Here is a 21,869-nt window from a genome sequence, read left to right as displayed (position 1 = left end):
GACAGCACAGTAACAGCACTACCCGTATTTTATATGCAATTGTGCAAAGTGATTTGGGCATTTCTGAGTTTGAAAGCCAAAAAATTCTTCTTCAATCCACGTACAAATTATTCAGAAAAAAAGTTTCACATGTTTTAACTTTTGGCTTTACATATAACAGGAAAAATTTGGACCTGACATATATAGACAAGCTGTACTGCTTCATAGGAGTCATTCACTGGATTTACACAGGTGTAGCACGGGAACATTTATCTGCTTGTAAATATATGTTTATACATATTGATATATTATATTTGTTGATGCAAGAACTGCACAAACATGACTGGTACATTCCTGATGAGTAGTAAGGAAGAGGTTACTGTGTACATTATTGGCAGTTGAAGAGCAGGTGTGCCTAGTGATAGGTGCTTGGATTTTTTTTAATTCCTGCTTATACATGAGTGAGGAAGTTATGTGTACAAATCTCATCACCAAATCATTGAATTTGCCTGCAGTGAATTTACCTTATTTAATTTAAATTTATCCATTATTAATCAGGTGATAAAAGGAAACAAATAGCTGGGGGAAAAAAAGTAAATTCTATTTTCATTTTGCTTTGGTTATTTTTAAGAAAAGCAAATACACAATTTCAGTGAAAGTTATCTTTTTCTGTTTTTTAAGATTTTAGATATTTAGTGTAATCTATTATGATTTTAGCAAATGTCTTCTTAATATTCCTATGTTTCTTTATCTGACATTTTAAAAAGAAAACTTAAGAGCAATGAATCAAGCCCTGTTTTACATCCAAATTCAAGTTTCGGAGTCACTGTCCCTTCACTATTGGACTCTTGGACCCAGACGGAGCTTCAAAAGGAGGATGCAGCTTCTCAAGTCTGAGGCAGCGTGGAGTGCCTGGGGCTGGGGCACTTGATCTTCTGGCCTGCCAAGAGCTGTGAAGTTGTGGAGAAGCTGTGCCTCCAAGAGAAAGAGCTACAGGAGGAGGTCAGCAAACTGTGCAGAATCCAAAAGGATGAGAAAGCGGTCAACTGGCACTTCTCTGAGACACTGCAGCTTCACGAACCTCAACCTTCAATTGTAGCACAGAGATAGGAAGAACCTATGCCTATGAATTTGGAAGGTAGAAACTCCCATCATGGCAAAGGCTGGAAGCTGGTGACTTCTCACACCAGGGGGAAGGCTCCAGCTCCGCCTCATGACTTGCAGTTACAGAATAGGTTCGCTGCCCTCATAGCTGATGAGGAGCTGGGAGCGCCATCAAATGGAGCATCTCCAGTGGCTGACCCTGAGCCACTCAGGACCACTAGAAGGAAGTGACAAGTGATCATGGCTGGAGACTCCCTACTGCAGGGGACAGAGGTCTCCATCTGCTGACCTGATTTGTCATTTAGGGAGGTTTGCTGCTTGCTGGGTGCTCAAATTTGGAACATTGTGGAGAAGCTACCAAGGCTTGCCTCGCTCTCCACCTACTATGCCCTGCTGCTCTTCCACGTAGGTGCCAAAAATACTGCTGGGGTGACTTAGAAAGTATTAGGCATGACTGAAGGGCACTGGGGCAGTGATCAAGTGCATGGGGATGGAGGTGGTATTCTCCTTGATTCTGCCACTGAGGGGAAGGTTCTGAGGATGACTCAATGGATCCTGTGGGTTAACAAGTAGATGCACAGCTGGTGTCGGCAGCAGGGCTTCAATTTGTATGACATGGGATCCTCTTTGAGGGTCCACAGCTGCTTGTAAGACACAGGATCCAGCTGACTGAATGGGGCAAAAACATCTTTGTCAACAAGCTGACCAATTTGGTAGGCAGAAATTTAAACTAGAAACAATGGACGAGGGATTGATTCCTCAAAAATCAACTAAGGAAGTTAGGGAGAGGGTAGGCAAGCCAAGGGCCCAGGTGGCGGGAATCAAAGGGGCATAGCAATCAACAAAACAGAGCTGCAGTGGAATCTTGAGCTTAGACATATGAAGAAGAAAGTGCCTGCAGAGCAGCCTTGTGGTAAAAGCTGTCTTGCCTGTTCTGAGGAACCAGCATGCTTGGGCGCTTCTCTGAAATGCCTCTACACTGATGAATGCAGTGTGGGGAACAAGCAGAAGTTAGAAGTCTGAGTGTAGTTACGGGGCTGTCACCTCATTGGGATAATGAAGACATGGTGGGATAGCTCACATGACTGGAGTGTGCCCGTGAAGGGATCCATCAAGGCAAAATCCAGCTGTTGACGCACATAATTTGCTCTCATAAATCCAATACCTTCTCAAAATGAACATCATCCAGTGTGATTCCCACTGATGTAAAAGGAGAACTAAGGTTCTAGCAAAGATGAGACAAATGGTGATGATAAAGGAGGAACTGGCAAATTTAAGAAATAAAGGATCAGAATTTGCCAAAGGTAACGTTAAGAGAATGACCTTACTTAACAAACTTTTTTCCTCTGTTCACATTTAGAAATTTCTATTTTTAAAATGTTTAACAAACATCTTTAAAATACTATAGTGAATGAGACAAGTAAAACAATTTAGAGCTTAAAAAAGTAATGAAAAATCTTCCAACCACACAGAAAAAAACCCAACGAATAACAAACCAAAATTAAATGCCACTGCAAATAAAAGATGCTGAGGCTAGAATGCTAATAAACAATGATAAAATAAGTACTCCAGAATGTAAGTATAAATTGTGTACTTTGACATCTAGTAGTGTTAAAAACAAAAACAGGAGTGGGATGCTTACTTCACTACCAACATCTGATTGAATTTAAAATAAACATCTTAATATATTCATTATCATAAACAATAATAGTGTTTTAATAGTGTCATATTAATTGAGGAACTGCCTTGTCATAGAGTGTTCTGAATGGATCATCATCAGTTGCTGACTTGTTATTTTCTTTGATGCTCGTTTATCGTGAGATGCTAGCATTATCTTTTTAAAAAATTGTATCTTCTCCATTGCCTCCCTGGGCTAAATACAGATGAAAAATAAAATTAATATCTAGTTTAAAGTATTACTTCAAAAACAAAACCATAATTATAACCATGAGACCTTAAACAAATCTTAGAAATATGGTATGCTTAAATACCTAAATGCAAATATTGAATTCAGAATATACTTTGGGGAAACTAGTAACAGAAGGAATATAAACCCTTTCTTCATGTTCCTGGGGAAAAAACAAATGCTAGAAAGATATTTAATGAGTCAGTTGTCTACTGACAAACTATCTTATTATTCTTTTTTCTCTAGAATGGTCAGTCAGCCCAAAGGAAAGGAAGGCTACATTTCCATTTATTGACTTTATATCTATTAGTGAATTAAAATAGCATGGGATTTATAGGTTGACTGTTAATCCCATTTGGGATGGAATAGGAAATCACAGTCATCCAAATAGAGTGGCAGCTATATTCTGGAAATTCCTATGCAATTTCTGTTTCTGAGGAAGCATCATTTTTCAGGAAGGATGTGTGTATGACTAGTTGTAGAACACAGATGTTATCTCATTTAGTATGGGATTAGAAAGTGCCCTACATACTTCTAGTAGACCATCTCCATTAGTCAGATGATAGAAAAAATACTATTCAAATTGAAGACACAACGATGTTACGTAAGCAAATCATAGTCATAAACTGAGTTTCATGTCTGGTTTTTCAGTGTCTGAAAAGTTTCTGTTAGGGAGCACCAAAATGATTTTTACAGAACTCAACTAAAACCTGCTTTTGAGCCACCATAATAGTTGTTGAAGCCAATGTATACTTTAAAAACAAAGCCCAAATGACCATTACCTTTTCCTTCTCACCTCTCACAAACTGGACTATAGAGCTCTCACAGTGAATTTGTTAGATTCTTGGCTAAAAATCAAACAGAATGGTAGTGTAATGCTATCTAGATAGAATGAAGTATATTCTAGACAATCGGATAGTACTGAGTAATGAAGACCTGCGTGTCTATAATATGGTGTACACACTATCATGCAGGAGACAGGTAGTTTCTGTGTTAGGATTTTTCACAGTTTGAACAGGTCTTTCATGATACCTGGCTAGATTCCAAACACCTGCTCTTAAATTTTTAATATCTGGTCTTACATAGCTTTGTAATTGTTCATAAATTAAGGCTTTTGTTACAAGACGTAGACTGCGTTAAGAATGTCAGCTAGAAATATGGCTTGGGTTTTAAAAAAAAAAATGCTAGTAGTCTTAAGGGTAAGTCATTTCTTTTTGTCATTTCAAGAGCTTAAAAACAACACTAGGTATCTGGAGCTGATATTGAGACAGGGTTTTAACCTCTTCCCCATGTGTTTATTTCTGTTGTTTTAACAGATAGTAACCATTCTGTAATCTTGGAGTCCAACATGATAAGATTCTTTAATTTTCCTTAACCAGCCTGGCCATTTAGCCTGCAAAGTCTGATTTAATGTACAGAAAAAATGAAAAAGGAAAATATAAGAACTGTACTTGTTTTCATAGTGATGAAGTTTTATGGATAAACGCTTGCAGTGTGTAGAGTTTGAGTGAGCACACTCTATGTGGCACACTTTTGCGGAAAATGGGAATGGGCTCTCCCCTTCCAAGCAATACAGCAGATCAAAAAATACCTTGTTCATTTATCAGAGCTGGAAATGCAGGTGAAGGAATTTACAACAAGAAACTCCCAAACGTAGGCCAATGAGTAGTCTTACCACAGCTAGAAGAGACAGGTCACAGATGTGTGTTAACACTTTTCTCAGTGTGTACTATGTGCATGGAATAAATGGGAAAAGCTTAGTGTGAATAAAGCAAGATGCTCTGCATTCTTACTTAGCATTTAAAAACAAGGCAGTTTACAGCTTCTGAAAAATGTAGACTGTAGATTTCTGTCAGCTAGTAAGAATTGTGCTATTACTTATTGACTAGAAACCATTTTGATCTTAACTTCAGCTCAGCTGAACAGGATTTTAATTGTAAATAGTATTTCTAAATAATAAAAGCAGCAATATTCTGCTGTTCCTGTTTGTGGTTTAGTAGGGCCAGTAATCCACACCAGTATCTTATTTTCTATGCGATGGCAGTTTGGGAATAATGAAAAGAATGCAGGAAAAGACAGAAAAGATCATTCTATCCAGTTACTATACTTAGCCGTAACAGACGAGCAGAATGACTGTTCATAGTGTCAAGCAATGCCAGGCAATCTGTTCTGGGGCATGGAATAACTCTTTGTTTGTTTTTTACTGATGGGAACATTTGTCATTTACAATTGCCAGACTGTACATATGTTGGCATTAGATAAATTCTCAGTATGCTTCTTGAATATTTTCTGCCTACCAAATGTTTTGTGGCTGAAAGCAAATCTGAGGAACTCCTGTCTTCTCTAAGAAATTAATCAGAGAGTTCTGTTCCCTCCTCAGTCTGTAGGAATACAAATCCACATCTGTTACATTTCACCAGGGTGCACTGATCACCATTAGACTGCCTCCTAGTCTGTGCAGCAATACTCCTTTTTCCTGTCTTATTGATGCTGTGACACTGTGCAGCAAGATTCATGGGAACAGAAATAAAGGGAGGTGGAAAGATCTATATATTCGGACCTGCAAAACTCTAGTTCGGTAGTTTTATATTATGCTGTCATTTAAACGCAGTAGTTCTGGAATTTGTACCTGTGTTACACTGTCATCAGCATTATTATATTTCACACATACTTGAATGCAGTTTAAAAAGGATTAAATTGTATGTCCTAGTGGACTTCACATAGCACATAACACTAGGGAGGTTCATCAGCAAGGTTCATGGGAGGTTCATGGCCATATTCCTGTGTTTGTTGCAGTCCTTTGTGAAAACAGAAGTACTAAATGCTTACAGATCTCAATGCTTAAAACCTGAAACCAATAACTTGAAAGATGTGTTTACAGACATTTTTTTCACTGTGGATGATTCTAAATGGAGGCAGTGTTTACTTCTATGTGCATATCTGTTTTCCACCAATCCTTACCTCAGGAAATTGGAACTTCAGATTTCTGAGGGCTACATGTAAGAAATGACTTGTGTAATTAAATCAGTGCAGTTATGTTGGTGATTTTTCTGTCATGGTAGATTTTACTGACTGACAAAAAGAAAGGGAAAACTTATTCCTGATAGTTATGTGTAATACATTATCTTGTTCTGTGTTATTTAAATAGTCCCACTGTGATGTCTGTGACTTCTACCTGTAACATGCCAGGGCAAGCAGCACATGCAAAAGTGTGGTAGAAAGTTGTCTTCATGTCATTTTCTTTCCATCTTCATTCAAGATCAGCTGTGTTGCTGCCTTCTACAGCTCACTCTCTGAGCTAGTTCTGCATGCTCACATTGCTTCTAATTTTCTCATGGTTTTTAATTATAAATTCATTGGGTGGCAGTAGAGTTCATGCCCTTTTGGAATTGCCATTGTGTTGCTCCTCCAGGCATGTCATGATTCCAGAAAGTAAACCCCATGCTTGCTTCCTTCTGGGAGTAACAGTTCTTTCCTGTTTTGGAGCAAAGTCAGTCTCACCTTTAACCAGTACAGTAGCATCGCATGATTTTCACAACCAGCATTATTTGCTTTTACAGTTTGATGGCTCCTTTTTTACCCCGAGACTTGTTCACCTCTCCTGGGAAACAGCTATCCTGTATTTCTGACTACTATGTCATGTAGAAGGAGAAATTTAAAACCTTCCAGTCATCATTACTCTTCCATGTATCTGGGGAAAAAATGCACTGGATTAACTTAAATACTATAATTTAAAGAAAACACTCCAAATTAGATCACGAATTCTCAATGAATGCTGATTAGGTGTCTCATGGCACTGAATCTGAAAGATAAATCATTACATGGGGAAGTGTCTGCAAAGCTTAATTCTGGATCCTTAATAGGCCACATTTGAAGCCATCCTGTTATTCTTACTTCAAAGAAATCTGTGTAAACCAGCTTTTCCTACTGGTAGTACCCTGGAGTAACTTCCTGAGACAGGCTGGTTGCTGGTGATTGCAACAGGCTCCCAGCAGTTCTGGGGCTGTAGAACTGTGGACAATGCCAGGAGAGAAAGTTGGTTAATAAGTTACATTGCCCTCAGGTTAGTTTATTGTGAGTGACCTGGATCATGGTGCTTGCTTTACAATGCAGTAGTTCGCAGTGTCTTGTTTTGAGTGCCCACTTTGAAGTATGTTGGAATGTATGTGGTGAAAAGCCAATGGGAAACCAGCAGCTCATGTACATTACTGCAGAAAAGTAAATAGCAAACTTTCAGAGGTCACAGACTGTTTTATTGCTTTTTTTCAGTATTCTGGAATTTGGGCAGCACAATTGGCTGACAGAGGAGCTAATTAGAGGTCACACAGGGCATGAGACTGGCAACTGTCATCATCCTATGGGAACAAGCTTGGGTCTGTATTCTTCGGGCTTGCCCAGGAATAAAGGGAGCAAACATGATGATGAAGAGAGACTGGTATTACTGTTTGCAGACTTCCTGCCCTTTCCCCCTTTCTTTGGTCAATGAATTCCTACCAGGGGAAGGTCCTTCCTATTATTTTCCGTTTCCTGTCTCTATTTTTTCAGCCCCACCATATGTTGCTAGTGAATTTTGACAGGATACTACTGCTTAATGTTTATTCAAATAGTTTCATCTTTGGAACACAGTATAAAGGCTGTCTGCTGCTTGCACTTTCTCACAGGGCTAGGGAGACAAGTGGTATTAGTTTTGCTGTAAGTAATGGAGAAGTGACTCATCCAAGATTGCAAAGCTTGTTGGCATTACTGCTAGAGAGAGAGCTCTGTACAAAACTGTCTCTGAAAATGGTACCTATAGGAAAGGAACTTACCTTTTCATTAGGAAAGTAGTGGTGTTCTGATCTGAGTCACTTAGAATAACCCCTTCAAGCTCCTCCTCTCCCCACTAATCAACTCCATCCCCAGATGGCTGACACAGCTAATTCTCTGCTGAAACTGAGGCTTCTGTCTACAGTGATGTTTTTGGTATTTTTCTTCTTCCAGTCAACCCTTTTATCCATCTTCACTTGCTCCATGTGTTCACTTTCTTCATATCTATCAAGATGAGACATGTGCACTGCAGAGTAGGTAGCTGCTAGATGTGAGTGCTGGAGTGCATCAGGTGACATTGCTGCTTGACCTGGGTTCTTGGAGATTGGGTGCCATGCTGGGAAGAACTTCCTCCTTAATTTTACAGTTTAGAAATAAGGTTATAATTTCAGCAACTCAGTGTATTTGCCCACATCAGCTGACCTTTGAAAATCATGTTCCTGGTTTGAGACAATGCAAGGTAAAACAGATTAGCTTAAACTACTGTGTACATTGTAGAATTTACTGTATAAACTATAATACTGTATAAATTACTGTATTTTACATGCCCTTTCCATCAGTCAGTTACTGCAGCTTCACTAATTCAATTTATCATGTCACCTAGCATCTGTACTTTGGTTGCTGGTGGTGTGGCGGGGAGAGATGGACGAACAGAATGGAGAATTGGTGACTGAAAAGCTGCCTATAGAGTGAACAACACTGTCACAGCGAGAAGCTGGAAGCAGCTGCTGCAGCAAACACAGTGCCCCAGTGAATCAATGAACTGAGCACAACTAATCACAGTGAACCACTGTATTTATGGACTACACATGAAGATCCCTTCACTCGACTGCAGTTGTTGAGGGACTTCTAGTTCTTGCTCAGCAGAACTGGAAGCCCCAGCTCTTGCCTCTGCCTGTGCAGTGGGCCCTCTCAGTTTGCAGAGAGAAACCAGGGTGGCTGCAGGAGAGTTCAGTTTGCAAGTCAGAAGGCTGTGTCGGTTTTGAGAGTCGTTCCTTTAAGTGGCTCGGCGCTGGAGCCAGGAAGTCTGTGGAGGAGCTGCAGATATTCCCATTCTGGTATGTGGAGACAGATGGAACTGATTGCTGAAGCACCTTTGGCCTGGTGGTGACCTGGATCTTTAAACATCACAAATAACGTGTTTTCTTCTGTCTGAGTAGTGAATTAGTGTCCCAGTGTAGTGAAAAATAGGCCTGATAGGGTTCTGTCTTCTGGGGCATTATATTCTTCTGTTGAACTAATCCTGAAGATTACTATATGTTTTCATATTACTGCCAGAACTGCTTTGTATTATTGCTCCTTAGGCTTAAATAGCTTGTACACTTCATACCAAATCTAACTATGTTTCAGTGGTGGGTAAATAATAATTTTGGAATACAGGAATTACTCCTAGCATGAAGTATACTTTTTTGATGTTTTCTGTCTTCCTTCTTGATAGTTATCCTAATATTTCTAAGCAAAAGTAGTGGCTGTAGTACTACTGGAGGAATTCCAGATATCTGGATAAAAGATAGTACGTAAATGGATTTCATTGAACATCTCTGCAGGAATATGTGTGTGTATATACCTATACATACACGCTTGTGAAGCAAAAAAAGTAATCTAGGAGGTAATCTAAAAAAGACTTATGATTTCCCTTGTATTAGCTTAATTTATTGACCCCACCCAATGTTGAGGCATAGTAAGCAAAAAGGTTCATTGCAGGTGTGTGCATCCAGCTTTGGAAGTACATTTCTTCAGCTGCATGCGTGCGTACAGACTTTTTCTGTATTGTATAGTTGGGAAATTATTTCAGTGCTGAAAAACAGAAAGCTGTCTAGTAGTTTGTATCAGATCAAATTACATGCAAGTATTAATATGTTTTTCTGGAGAGTGTGACATAAAACCATAGTTCTCCCACCTCTTTTTTGTCCAGACTGGCTTACTAGTTTGTTTTTGTTCTATCTTTCAGGGAATTTGTCAGGCCCAGGTCTTCATACCTCTTAGCCAAGTATTTGAACAGATTCGGAACAGTATTGTCAAACAGGCATTTTGGGATGGCTTTGTGTATTTTCACAGGCTCAGTTCCAATAATTTCTCTGATCAATCTATGATAGAGCAAAATGAAATATAAGGTAGTAAAAGGTATGCTGATCTCCACCGCATTCTGTTCTTGGAGATGGAGGGGACTAAGAAGTTGCAATGTATGTTTTGTATTTAAGCAATGCTGTGGAACAGCTCCTGAATATTGCAGGAATACTGTGAGGCTACATCCCTAGCCAGACATCGGTTATTCCCAATGCTTGGCTTGGTCATCCTCTGTTGTCATTACTGAGATATACGATAAAACATCGGAACTCTAAGGACCTCAGGAAAAAATGTCAGCTGATGGTCTGTAGATGTGGTAGTTGCTGAAAATAAGTAAGGTAACTGAGACACCGGATTTTAAAATCAGGATGCAAAATTTGTGGAGATGTGAGCAAAAAAAATGGGCCCCCCTTTTTTTTTTTAACAGACACTAGCTTGCAGATAGTTTGTTTTTCTCTAACCACTGGTTACAAGGATAATTTAGGATTATTACCTCTCCGAAATCAAGTATGTTTCTTTCTCTCTCTTTGTCATTATGGACTGAATATGGAAGTTGCTGTACAGAACATCACTAAAGTTTGCTTAATCTTGTGTAATGAATAAAACAGGAAATAACAGACTAATGATTCTGCAATGGTGCAAAAAATATGGCTTTGTGTACAGTATGTCAACTTTAAACAGTCTATTATATTATTGTAATGTACAGGACAAGACCTAGAACATATTAAAGAATTGCTATTTATCAGGTATAAGAAACCTTTGAGTTTCAGACTGAGTGGCAAATACCTTTATCCTAAAATCTATCTTCTGTAAAGTAACAGAGAAAAAACATTTCAAGCCAAAAATTCCAAAGCAATGGAACAATGAAGTACTTTATGCACTCTAGCCATTTTTTTGCCCAACTGATTCTGAGGTCCTATTTTATTTCATTGATACATATGTATAAACTATTTCTATTGAAGTGTCATTTCTATTTCCAAAAATATTTTTCTAGTGTGCATTTCTTCATAAAATATTGTTTTATACAGAGCCAAACCTAGACATTTCCAATTAAAATTAACCTATACTAGAAGATTGTTGCAACTCTCTTTAGCTGTAGAGAGCTGTAGTTATTTAATATGTAGTATTACATACTAAATAGATATTAATACATGTCATAGAATCATAGAATATCTTGAGTTGTAAGGGACCTGGAAGGATTATTGAGTCTAACTCCCTGTTCCTTGCAGCACTACCTAAAACTAAACCATATGACTAAAAGCATCATCCAGACTCTCCTTGAACTCTGACAGGCTTGGTGCCGTGACCACTTCCCTGGGGAGCCTGTTCCAGTGACCGACCACCCTCTCAGTGAAGAACCTTTTCCTAATGTCCATTCTGAACTTCCCTTGACGCAGCTTCATACCATTATGTATTATGTAGGGGCTCTGGTTCTGTTTAATAGGATTATTCATGGATAATTGCATCACTTACCACATATTTGTAGAAATAGAAGAGTTGTTTAAAAATATTGTGATTCAGGGCCTGAGTCCATCTGCACAGGAGGATTAAAAGAAAAAAGTGTACAAAATTGTTTTTGTATGTGAAAACATCATAACTAATTATTCAGTATCTAGAAATTTGTATGGGTTTTGACTTAGATGTAGGACTGTGTCTGTAAATTCTTTCCATGCACCTTTTTCACAGGCACCAGATCTTTAGTGTGCCATTACAGTGAGATTCAATATTTTCTGTCTCTCTCAGCCTCCTGGTGTGGTCAGGTTGTGTATGGTCTTACTTTTGTGTGTCGCTGTCCACTGGAATACAAAAACAGCACCTAAGGCAAAGGATTCTATTTTATGCGAAAATAAAACAGCAAAAATATCTACGTAGTGGACATAGCTTTTGCTGATAACGCAGATGTTTTTCCTTGATCCCTTTTCCTAAAGAGAAGTAATGTTGCCATCTACTGGCAGAGGACAGACCGCTTCTGGGATTTGGTACTTTGTTGCTATGTGCCTTCCCCTGGTGAGTTACAAATCTTCTTTTCTTTGACCCTATGTTTAATTCACTGATCTTGGCCATATATACCACACTGAGGCAATTATTTCTGCGTGAGGTCCGTGAGTTATGAAGAGTTGAATCAATAAACCATGTACACAGAAACTTTTCCAAGTACCCATTGGCCTTGTCCTAATAAAGGAGTTTAACAAAACATTAATAATATGATTCTTATTATAATTTAATTAATCAGTGAAACAGTGTTAATACAATTTTTCCTATGAAAAATGGAATAATTTTATGCCTTTGCTGTAAAACCAGGACGTCTTTTTCATTACCACCTAGATAGTAAACTGAATTTTCAGACTTTCTAACCTCAATCAGAGGTCTCAGCAACAGAGCCAACAGGAAAAGACAACAAGTCCCTCAGACCCAGCTGGTCTTTCTTTTAATGACTAGTTCATGAATGAATGTCATAACATACTCTCCAGGAAGGTGTGACCATGATGCTGCTTTGCAAGGACGGGGACACCAGAACAAGATACTGATTCAGTGGCAGTTGTCACGTTCTTCTTTGCTATTGAAATATGTACTCTTTAGATATGCCTGACCAGTGGCATTGTCTAGAAAGACACAGAAAAAACATTACTGTCTCTCTGACACTTTTAATAGTCTGATGCCATATCTGGCAGGTTAATCCTAGGGCTTCTCTTAGTTTAGCTTGGAAGAGCAGTTCACATTCCTCTTCTCAGTTTGAGGGAAACTTCTCGAGGCTGACTTCATTCTAGTTCACAGAGACTGTCAGACTTTAAATCTTTTCTCTCAAGCCACTGGCTCTTTGCAAAATGACTCTGTCTTTAACTCATTTCTTCGTCATAAACTTGGATCCATTTTATAATCTCATTTTGCTTATTTCCCCAGATATTAACTGTTATCTCAGTACAACTCCTGGAAATGCAGAAAAAGTAAAAAAACTGTGAACGCAGCAGAGTACTGTGTCACCTGAGGACACCTGAAATTCTGTTCATAGTGCTGTACTCACAGATGACTAGCTGCAGCTGGGAAACGTTGAAAGGAAAATTTATAAGAACTATATTAAAAAGAAAAGGATTCACTAGATTAAGATTTGTAAACAGCCTTTTCTCCTTATCTGAAATGTATTTTGCTTTATTGTAGTCCCATTTAGCTTCTTTGCTTTCTGCCTTCTGAACACAAAGTAAATGATACTGTTCTTCCTCTTTTCAGAAAACTGCTGATCCTGGGGAGACAGATGGAGGAAGTTTCCTGTTTTGACCTTGCTTAATTTTACAGATTTTATGTAGGTCACAGGATGCTGGTGGTTGAAAGCCCAGGCCTTTTGAAGGCTATGGGAATGCTTTTTCATGAGTAACCACAGAGGGGCTCTGAAGGGTGTGTGATGTTACACCATTGTCTCTGAAAAAGAACAGGATTTCTGATGTTGATCATCTTCACCAACTGCGGGATGAAGCAAGGTGCATTTTGGTTGGAAATGGAATGTTATAAATTTCTCCTCTGTGTAAACAAATGCTATGTCTCATGCTAAGGCTATTAAGAAGTGCTCTATTTGTTGTTGGATATCAAATGCTGTGGACTAGAGGAAGCAGTTGCTTTTCATAAGATAGAAATAATCTCATTTGTATGATAAGGTTGTCTTACAGGATGGTGAATGAGAATAGCACAGGTGTCTAGAGAGAAAAGATTTTGACTTCCTGGGGTTTTGGCAATTAAAGGCCAAGTTGTAGTAAACTCTGCTTAAGTTCAAGGAAGGAGGAGGAAAGAAACATGCTAAGAATTTGCAAAGAACCCTCTTAATTTAGGCCTATGCTGATGCCAGTGTGGCCAGATCTTGAGAGATCTCAGATCTCAGCCTTTGTGTGACTTGCAGGCATTGTTTGAATTGAAACTTTCCTCCTTCCCTGTCTCCAGAGAGAAGCAACCAGTTAGGGTTGCTGCAGATGACAGAGCATATCTGACATTCTTCTAATGAACAGACTAGTGTTTAGACAAGCGTATACTGGAGAGAAAGTATTTGTCAAACCTCCTGTAGAAGAAAAGAGGATTAATGCAGAAACTGAGGCTAATGCTCCCTGCCCCACATGGTTGAAACTGGATCAGACTTCCCATTGCTTCTCCATCCTCTCAGTTTTGTAACAGCAGGAAGGGAAAGGGGAAGAGGAGACTCCCTGAATGTAGCTGAGGAACAAAGCTGTCTCCTGCCATTTCATACCTAGGCCCAGGAGGAAGGTGGATGGTCTTTGAGGTTGGAGGAGGATAATAGGAGCATGCATAGGAGCTGAAGCAGGAAGCTAAAGCATGTGTAGTTACTTTCGGGGGATGAAGGAGTAGGGTGAGGTGAACACAAGAGGAATGAATTAGAACTTGGGGGATGGGAGGAAGGGGACTAACAGGAAGTTGGATGTCCTGAATCCTAGGGCAGGCTTTTCTGTAACCTAGGTTACTTCCCGTAACATAATTTTCTATTAAGATCTCCTGTATTAAAATCCAAATCACCTTATTTCTCTGTGTTTTGGAAAGTCGGTTGTTCTGCAGCCATGTTAGGTTTGAGTACTGGGGACTTGGGAAAAATAAAGATAGACCAAAGGAGTGATTAAAAACCCTATCCATGAACTTTCTGTGGTTTGGGTTTTCAATAGGTTGGACTGACAATACCACGTACCTCTGTAAACTGATATCGCAATTGAAATCCTTGCATAGCCAATACTCCTATTTTGTGGTGGTCACTTTATGGTTACTCTTATTTTCGATGATTTTCTCACTGTCTCAGCTGGAGGCACAGCTGTTTTGGATTAGTGCTTTTCCCTCAGGTTTGTTCAGTTTGTTTTCCCATTCAGGCAAAGTTAAACTTTTAGAGATACTTACTATTAATTTACTGAAGGATGTGTGACCTTAATGTGAAGTCTAATGGGATTACTTTTATGTGTGTGTAGACAGGATCTTTCCAACTGTTAGCAGTGGTCATATCTATTACAGTAGCAATAACATCAATGAGGTTGAGAACTACAAACTCAGTGAGCAGATTTCCCATATTAATCTTTTGAGAAGGACAAACTCTTGTGAGAAACAACCAAAATGTCTTAATATGAATGAATGACAGTTAAATCATATAACATATTTTTCTGTATTTTATCCTATATCTCATGCCAATGCTAGCAAAGCTAGACTACATGCTTAAGCTTTTGGCTGGACTTTGTTCCTGTTTTGTCTGTGTCTTTCAGAATCATAGAATCATTCAGGTTGGAAAAGACCTTTAAGATCATCGTGTCCAACCGTAAACCTAACACTGCCACACTAAACCATGTCCCTAAGCGCCACATCTACATGCCTTTTAAATACCTCCAGGGATGATGACTCATCCTCTTCCCTGGGCAGCCAGTTCCAATGCTTGATAACCCTTTTGGTGAAGAAATTTTTCCTAATATCCAATCTAAACCTCCCCTGGTGCAACTTGAGGCCATTTCCTCTTGTCCTATCACTTGTTACTTGGGAGAAGAGACCGACACAGAAGTGAATCCATAACTGACATCAGTAGAACATGTTTAATACGTGGACTTTTCACCTACATTTAGAGGACACTATACTCAGTAAAGGCATCCTTAGTATCATCCACTTTGCTAAAAGAGTGTGGGAACTGATTATCACTTAAGTGCAACAAATGGTTCTTGACAGGCCAGCAAATAGGCTTATTCTCTTAATTGGAAATACTGTACTTGTTGGAGTATAGTGCTTAAAGAGCTTACATGGTGAACTGCAACACCCATTATACTCTATTGAGGTTTGTTGTGATGTTATAAAATGGCATTAGAAATCAGAGGATGAACTCTAAAATAGCACAGAGGCCTCTAAATGAGATCAGTCCAAAAAGTGCTGCCTGAAATGCTTTGCTGTGCCTGAGGTTTCCAGCAGAAAATTCCTGAAGTGCCTAAAGATATGTTAATGTACGTGCTTTATAATCAGTGAATTTGCTTTAAGCTAACCATCTATGTGTCCTGTCTCCTTCCTTGGCACTATAAATCCAGGAACTAAGTGACCTTGCATTTAAACTCCCTGAAGAGACTGGTATGTTTGGCATGCTTTGAACATACTTAACTCCATCTGACTGTGCTGAGTGAGACTCAGGCCAACACTGACTCCAAAAATGTTGCTGCAGCCTGAGAAGGTTTAAACATAAATTTTGAGAGTGTCTTCACCACCAAAATTGTGGGAATGTGGTGGTGGATATCCCTCCATTCCTGCTGAGGCTAAATAACTGTGAGAAAGTCAACTGATAAATCAGAGGGAGCCCTGATAGGAAAGAGGGAGCCTGGTCAGCTGGGAAGTGGAGAGACCCTGAACACAAAACTTACATTGGTTTTTGGATCTAACGCCTCCTGGTGATCGTAATATAATGCACAATAACTGCAAGTGCCTAAGTGACTCTGTGAACCCGTCAACATTGTGATTTATGAAAAATAATCTGAAACAGCTTTCTTAGTTTCTGCATCAACTTGAATGCATTTCTTAATCATATTAAATCTCTGTGTTTACCATTACACTTCTCACATAGTTAAAAGCAATTGTGTCCCACCTGAGTGGGACTTCAGTAGAAGCATAGCTGTGGAACAGTAAGATTTACTTTACCTTGGCCCTTTTTTGCAGGTATTTAATTACATTGCATGCATACACTCAGAATTTTAATTCTCTATTATGCTTTCTCAAGCCAAATTCTATAGAAGAGTGATTTGAAATTGGCACTAACAGCTTTTTAAAAAAAGTGGTGAAATGAAGTGGTAGAATCAGTGTATGGCTTGTCAAGAACTTTTTGTTGCCAAAATTTTTATTCCTCCAAATAACAAATGCTCTTTTTATATAAGATGTGAGAAGTTCCAAAATACTTTATATTTTTGTTAGGGAGATTTCTACCACAGCTCCTTACATGACCTTAGATTTCCAGTTTTCTTCTCTTACTGTATTAATCCTGAATCTTTCGTGCAATTTCTCAGCTGTCAGTCTTGGCCACAACAGCTAAACGACCTTAAATAGATCTAACCAAAATACAGCACTCATTCCTACTTGAGCAAAATAGTTTGTTCTAAAAAGATAAGATTTTTGCTGGATTATTTGGAATGTACAAAAGTCACTTTTTACTCAGTGGTGATAGTTGCTGTAAGATTAATGAATTCACATTTATAATGAAACTGTTACCTCTGTGTGAATGCCATTAATTTCAACACTGAATTGAAAGATCTTTATGTTGAGGAATATAATTGAAGGAGAGGTTATTTAGTGCTTAGCACAACAGGTTCATGTCTGAGTGGACAGATCCATGCTACCGCTACAAAATGGGAGAGCTAGAGCTTTAGAAGTTCTTTGTCTTGGTCTAAGTCTGCCCCCAACAGATGTAGTTACAAAGCATTCATTAAAAAATAATGGTAAATCTCCCGTAAACATAAGAATATAAATTATTTTAAATTAATAGCAATAAGGCACATAGATTAAAATGTTGGAAAATAAAATATACTTATGCACTTAATTATATTAAGCAAAATGTATTTAAGTGGACAATATATTGTACTATTGAGCCTAAATGTAGGAACATAAACTAAACAATATTGGGGTTTTTTCACATTTTAAATTCGGTTTGTAGCCCTGTTTTTAATCCAGATGCTTTAACGATCACTTCATTTCAGTATGATGATTATAACAAAATACACTGTGCAACAGAATATGTGGCATTTTAACCTACGGTCACAGTCAAAACTCATTGACTTGCTCTGTTGCATACAAACACGACATAATATCACTACGTTATCACGTATGAGAACTGTCTATTTTTATGTTACGGGAAGAGGCTAATTTTCTTAGGAAATGGTTAGTAGAATCCTATATTCATGCAGCCGTAAGAAAGGCATTTGTTTACAAAACCGGAACTCCCTTTTCTTGCACCAGGAACTTGCCATAAGTCAAGTCACAAATGTGAAGATGAGTGCAAACTCCACATATATGCAATCTCATAATCATTCTTTTTTTATCAGTTGTGGCAAGCAGCTGTTGTTAATTCTTCAGCTCCTCCCAGAAGGTTTATTGTTTGTTCTCTTCAGAAACTGGGCAGAGATTAAATAATGACTGTCCTTACTGGCTGTTTATCTTGGGCCAGGCAGCTACTTTAATGACAGTGCTGTTCTTTCTCTATTGTAAAAAGAGTTTTCATTTTCAGTATCTCAGTATTACTGCAGCATTTCGAGAATTTAAAACTACTTCTTCAGAGCCATCAGCTTGTCTTCAGTGTTCTTCCCCACAGCTGGTCTGAGTTTTCTCTGTACCAAAATGATCAAATTTCAGAGATGCTTTCCTCCACAAAGAGCAATCACTGATTATTAATGGCCTTATCTTTTGATTGAGAATCCAGTTAATGAAAAATAAGTGTGTGATGTCCAATAAATTGAAAGTGCATGTCTGTGTTGTGATGAATGAAATATCATTCACCTGTTGAGCTGCATGTTAGTGCAGCTTATTACAATACAGTTCTGGAAGGCAGAAATCCTTTGTTGAGCATAGAGTTACGGCATTTGGTAAGATAGTTGTACAAACAGTGGGCTGTATTTGTAGGATCAGAAGAACACTTCATGCACAGAGCTAGTAATTGTTTTCTAATTTGCACTGTTCTGAAAATGAATGTGTGCACTGAAACATGGTGTGAAGTACCTATTTTTAAATTGAAAAGATACTTCAGTACTTAAGGAATAGAATAAATGTCTACACCTGGGGGCATAAAGCACTTAATATAATCAGAGTTGATATAACACACGTCAGTACCCGTTTGTGCTTCTTCACCCTGTCTCATCATAGTTTTGCTGATGCAGAGTGACCACTGGCAGCACTGAAAAATATATGAATTATTGCTGCATTTGATTATGATTTGAGTCAGATGAATGCCTGCCTACAGAAGCTAGAAAGAAAACAGCACATTCATATGCGTACTACTAAGGCTATAGTGATTTAACCTCAGTACCATTATCTAAGTTGGTTTTCAATTTCTGGCCAAGATATAAAAAGGCTCTAAATCTAATGAACAATAATTAAGAATATTAATGTTCTACAGTGTACAGTACTATGCAAACCATGATACCTGTTTCAGGCTTCATGCTTTTGCTTCTTATGTGCAACCTTTCTCAGTATTTATCTTTTAACCTTTTTTTCCAATCATGCTTACTTTTATGTGTGATCACTAGAAAAGTTGCCATACTTGTGAAGGTTTCTTTTCAAACTGGGTGTGCAGTGACTTTACTGTGACTTTAAGATGGCATATAAAAGGAAAAGGCTAAGCTGTAATGACATGCTCTTATTTATTACCCCTTAAACTCTATTTCCCACCTGATTGTTGCTTTAAAAAATTGAGGTCAGTACAATGCACTAGAAGACGTGCGGTACTAATGGTACCAAATGTGAAGGGACTGGTCAATCTATATGTCATATATGTGTGTAAATGCATACATAATGATTGCAGGGCTTTTTTCTAGTAATTACTATCCTGTTGTAGTTCAGTCATCAGTGTATTTCCTTCTCTTTTTAATGAAGAATATTAGATTGTCCCTGACAATCTATTGCAATGCAAGTATTAACAATATATGTTAGTTTTGCTACTGTCAAAATGTGTATGTTTATTACACACTAGAGATGGCCATACATTTAAGAAGGGCATAACTATGCAGTGTACCAACATGATTAACTCATGAATAAGGAAAAATTAGAACTGTAAATGGCTACCAAGGGAAATTTAACACTTGCTCACTTAGTCAAAGCCTACAGATGTCAAGAAGTGGAATATAAATTATTTCTGGAATTCAAAAATAAGAGAAGGAAACTATACAGTGGAAGCTCCTGGAAATGCTATCATTTGAGTAATTTACAGCTAGATTAAAGAAAATAAAAAGTATACTCCAGAAAGCAAGCATATCTGCAAAGAGCAGAGACAATAAAAAGAAGCATGTGTCTCTGCATTCAAATAAATTAGGCAATATCTTTCAATTGCATTTGTCTGTATTCTTTGACAGGAAAAGCCAATATGTGCATGATTGATCAAATATAGTTTTATATTCACTCTTTCTTAATGTGGCTTTTATTTGTCAGTCTTTTTTTGCAATAGCTTGAAATAACTTTTGTGACGTAAGAAGGAACTAGCACTAACATCTATAAAACTATTGTGTACATAAGCAGTTTAGTTAGTAAAAAGGATACATTTAAATGAAGTAGGTAAATAGAGGTGAAAAGGCAAGTCTTGTCTAAGAAATGAACCCCATAAAAGAAGTCTACCAAGTACCCACATATTACATAACATCTCACTGCAAAACTGACAGGAAGAGACAGTAATAAGCAGTCAAGCCCTCATAGTGAAAGGATTAGTCAGTGGTTCTAATTGTGGGGCAAATCAGGGTTTTTATATCACAAGTCCAATCTTGGCAGAAAGTGCTGAATATTGGTGTATTTTTCCCTTCCTACATAACACATTTTTCTGATAATCCCAAAGAGAAATTCAGAACTTTTTCTGCACTGAATGGTGTCTAAAACTGCGCAGAAATCACTGTACTAACAGAAATCACAGTACTAGCTGTAGACACAGAATCCTATTCTACTTTAGAGAAGATGCTGGTTACATGCTAGGACTGTTTTAATGTACTTTTGATTATACATACAACATAGGAGGAAGCAGAAGTGGAGGAAGGAGTCGGAAGAAGGAGAGAAAGCAGATAAGACTGAGAGAACAGATTATGTATCTGCTTAGTAGTGTACGCGCACAGCAGTTATATGTTCAAAAAAACTGGCACTGTTTTTTCTCACACTTTTTTTACAAAGCTGGTGAAATGGACTCTTGAAAACATACACCTGGGAAAAAAACCACCCCCACCCCAAAAAAACAAAACCCTTTTAAATTAGTTTGAAAAAATGAATTACTGACTAAACATGCTGTCTGGAGAGTGTTCATCTACTCTGCGAGTTCTCAAGCCAGTCAGACTAACTATGGGACTGTACTGCAAATACTACAATGCTGTATTCTGGCTTGCTGAAGAAAAGACTTGATGAAAGGAATACCAATCAAAAATCCCATTGTTATATGAGATAGGACTGTTCCAAATATTATGTTACCCTGTTAGGGTGTCTGTATTCATCACCACCTTTATTGAGAGGCTGTGGGGGTTGTATAAATAGAAAAGGCCAAGATAGGGTACTTAGAGTGTGTTGAATGACCTCTATTCTTGGACTGCATTATTCTTTATACAGTGACTGTACATCATTCTGAAGTCTTCCTTCAGAAGAATACTGACTAGAGACTATTAGCATGTGCCTAATATGTGTTCTTAAGGCCTTTGAATGCAGCACGTTGTGGAATGGTTTAGGTCCAATGAACTTTACTGTTTTACTTCAGTTGAGATTTTGGCCCCACACCTCCACAGGTGAGGAAGTTATGCTCTACTTTTGCAGTAAAGAAAATAATAAAACATTTGCCTGAGCTAGTTTTTGTTTTCAGCACCATGGCCAGGGCACAAGGTAGGGAATACGTAACAGCGACAATAAGAATATGTAAGTCATTTGTAATAAAAAATAATTTTACCATGCATATGTTGCTGGCTGTACTTTCAGTGGATGATCAGTATTATATGGTCAGCTAGATTTTCCAGGCATGAAACTGCTTGATTTCCTCCTCCTCCTGATAGTCAGCCATTAACAGTATGTTTGTTTCTCCTGTAAGTCAGAGCCGTCAGCAAGTAAGATAAATTGCAGCATTATTTATAATCTCTTAATCAGAAGTGAAAGACGTTATTGATTTTTCCAGACTTTAAATCAGGCCCAAAGGGAACTACACTAATGTCCTATTCTGTGGTGTCTTACTTGGTTTCTTCCTTAGCACCACAAGTCAGGAGTTCAAATGTTTATTCTAGGAAACATTCCAAGTACGAGAAAAACACTGTAAGCATAAGGAATTCAAAACTGAATCTGAAGGTGTAGTTTA

Source organism: Gymnogyps californianus, chromosome 5 (assembly GCF_018139145.2).
Source record: "Gymnogyps californianus isolate 813 chromosome 5, ASM1813914v2, whole genome shotgun sequence".
NCBI classification, from domain to species: domain Eukaryota; kingdom Metazoa; phylum Chordata; class Aves; order Accipitriformes; family Cathartidae; genus Gymnogyps; species Gymnogyps californianus.
This window is presented reverse-complemented; position numbering follows the sequence as displayed.